We start from the raw sequence: 3,350 nt of genomic DNA, 5'->3' as shown, positions 1-3,350 counted from the left end.
GTATCCAGATGTTTTAAAATAAAATACCCTCCTTTTTTTGTTTTTAGGACAGGTCGTACAGGGTGTATATAGATTGCATAGATCGGACTCATAGCGATCTGCCTGTTTATAGCCTCCCAAGAGCTGGGATTACAGGCACATGCCATCATGCCCAGTCCCAATTGGCATCTCAGAGTGCCCCGGGGCAGGGCCAGCAGGAAAATATCCTATTTTTAATACCCTATTAAAGGTTAACAGTAAATACTAACAATAATAATTGAGAGGAAAGCAAAAGATGTTGCCACCAGTGCTGTGCTTTCATCTCTTATCTAGAAGGCTTCTTACAGCTTCCATAATTGACAGCCTTGTGAGTACTGATTACTACGAGCTATGGAAGAAGGTTAAGTGGCATCAGCCAGATAGCTCAGCAGATTAAAGCGCCTGCTTAGGCAGGCACAGGGACTGGGGTTTGATCCCGGGTGTGCCGTGCCAGCCCCGCCCCAGAGACAGGCGTGGTGGCGTGCCTGTAATCCCAGCTCTTGGGAGGCTAAAAACAGGAAGCTCACTAGAGTCCGAGCTGTGTAGTGAGACCCTGTAGACTCTGTGCTAAATACATTAAAAAAATAAAAGAAGGTCGAGTGGAAAAGTTATAAAATAAAATTCTACTCACTCTAAAAATAAAACTAGGGCTGAGACTGTAGCTCAGTGGTAGAGGGCTTGCCTCACATATCTGAGGCCCTGGGTTCAATCTCAGCACCAAATAAATTAAATACATAGAAACATACATCATTAAAAAAAAATTGTAACTAAACTGCACATGGTGGCACACGCTGTAATCCCAGCACTGTGGAAAGCTGAGGAAGAAGGCTTCCAAATTTCAACCTAGAATATACACTTCAGCACTTAGCAAGACCCTGTCTCACTCTGTAGGTCAGGCTGGCTTTGAACGTCCAGCGATTCTCCTTCCTCAGCCTGCTGAGGGCTGGGACTATCGGTGCACCCGCCAGGCCCGGGGCTGGCTCCTGCCTCAAAATGAGAATTGGCTGGAGAGTGTTGCCCAGTGCAAGGACCCTGTGTCACCTCCAGAACCCCACGCACGCAGAAGACTGTGTCCAGGCACGCAGTGGAATACACTGATGCGAGCCCCAAATAGAAATACACACAAGGGAACCAAAACTTTTTAAGTCATAGGACTGTAGGTGTATTTCTCTTTTTCACCTAGTTCATTTAATGTATTTCTACTCTTGTTTGTATACAAAAAATTAAATAATGACAGTGGTAAAGAAATACTTATGATAACTTAGGATGGCATCAGACTGAAGAGAGAAGAGGAGAGGAAGTGGTGTTTGATATGTTCTAGAAACTTGTATTTCTCCATGCGCCCGTGGGTCACCACCACACAGCAGGGTGACAGAAGGCCACGAAGGCCAGCTGCTTGGAAGCTCAGCGCTACGTGCCAATGTTTCTCACCCAATACTGTTTCCCTCTCTCCCTTCTTTTTCTTCTTGATATAGATATATGTACATATATATAATAATTTCCCACCGCATGAAGCCTAGTGATATTAAAAATTTCTCAGCTTTGTTAGCGTAGCTTGGGAAGATATTACAGAGAGTTTCATTTTGTTTTAGTGGGTGATGTGGGTTGGGAAGGGCAGCTGACTTATTAAACTTCTTTGGTTTCTATGAAGGCTGTTTTCATTCTAGAGCCCTTGTCAACTGCTTGTAAAGTGAGCAGAAAACCTGGGGTTGTTATTTACTGTGTTTATTTGGAGCTTTCAAAATATATCACAGGAAGGTTACTCTTTTCTCTACAGATTGAGAGGAGAGTATTCGCAAAGGACTTTGCAGTGTTGACATAAACTCAGAGATCCTCAAAGCCAACCTGGCCCTGTAGGGCGCACCTAGCTCAAGGTTGGACCCATGCTCAGCATGCAATGCATGTTTGCAGAAGACATAAATGGTTCCTCTATGGCTTCGGTGGTAGGACTGCTGAGCTGTGAGCAAAGGCAGGCACTATGGTTACTGCCCTGTACTGAGCAATGGACAATTAGAAATAATACCAACATATCGTAGGCCTCCCAGCGGGACCTGCGGTACTGAGGACTACTGGCCACTGGAGTGGAGCGCAGGGGTTTGACCTGGCTCTCTTCTTTGAAATGGCCCACAAAAGGTAGGGTGGTGCTTTGCCAGGAGCACACGGAAGGGTGCGTAGATGGTCTAGCGTGTTCTTGCATCCGGTTGCCTCACTAATTTCTGGATTGCCAGATGCCTCTGTTTTTCTGAAAATGTTTTAAAAAGTAGCTTAGTAATTCTGTTGTTTCAGAAACCTTACATATGGCACAGAATAGCTTGAAAATTTTTTGAGAAAACACTCGCTTTTTTTTCTTTTGCTCAATTTAGTCATCATTACAGCTGAAATTGATTCAAATTCTTGTTTCTTTTTATGGGCATTTTTAGGGTTGAAATTCTAAAGTCATATAAATAAAAGTGAGTAAGCAAGACATGAAGATTGAAGTTAACCTTAAAAATATAAAAAAAAATTATTTCAAAGTGAGATGACTTTACAAGTGTGTTAAAAATTATTATTTTTTTTTTGGAAGCTAGGAGACATCTTTGATATATCACCCTTGAATCATAGAGTAGATTTTTTTCACACATGGAGTCACAACTCCAGGGGTATTGGGTAAGTCGCCTAAGTGGCTCTTGAGGACCCTGGCTCGCGCACGGAAGGAGTCTGTCTCTGTGTAGCCTGTGAGCTTGGATGAGGCCCAGCCAGGGCTGGGGAAGCTGCAAGCCACGCCACCAGCGCAGGTTTGTGATGACACCACAAACCACTTGAGATTTATGATGTTAGCAGATGTCATCGGATCTCTGTGTGCACAGGTGCAGCACGCAGTGAGGGAAAGGAAGAGCACTGCGTGTGCATTTATTCTTGTACTCACACTCTCACGCGTTGGAAGATGACCTGGCGGGTCTGTCCTGGGCCTTGTGGAGTTTCAACTCCATTGCTATCTGGAAATCTGTCAGTCCTATGCACAAATATAATTCTGTGTGCTGAGTAGCCATGTCATGTGGGGGAGACACTGTGCTTATCTTCACAATCAATTTCTAAAGAAAAGACATAACAGATTACAGCTAAAGACTGCGATAGCCAATGAAAAGTAAAAATAGTTATCAAGGTTTGTTACTTGTATTTCAATTTCCTCTAGTAGGACAGTATGCTAAAGGTTCATTCTTCCCTCCTTAATAAAAGCCATCTTATTAACTCTAACAAAATACTCAAATCTTCTAATTTATACATGTCCTAGTCTTAAAATAATCAAGAAATAATTGAAACTATTGCCTCTGGGCAATAAAAAATGTGAATAT

The sequence above is a fragment of the Octodon degus genome, unplaced genomic scaffold, assembly GCF_000260255.1.
Source record: "Octodon degus isolate 3935 unplaced genomic scaffold, OctDeg1.0 scaffold00044, whole genome shotgun sequence".
Taxonomy (NCBI): domain Eukaryota; kingdom Metazoa; phylum Chordata; class Mammalia; order Rodentia; family Octodontidae; genus Octodon; species Octodon degus.
The sequence above is the reverse complement of the archived record's forward strand: the minus strand, read 5'-3'. Positions refer to the sequence as shown.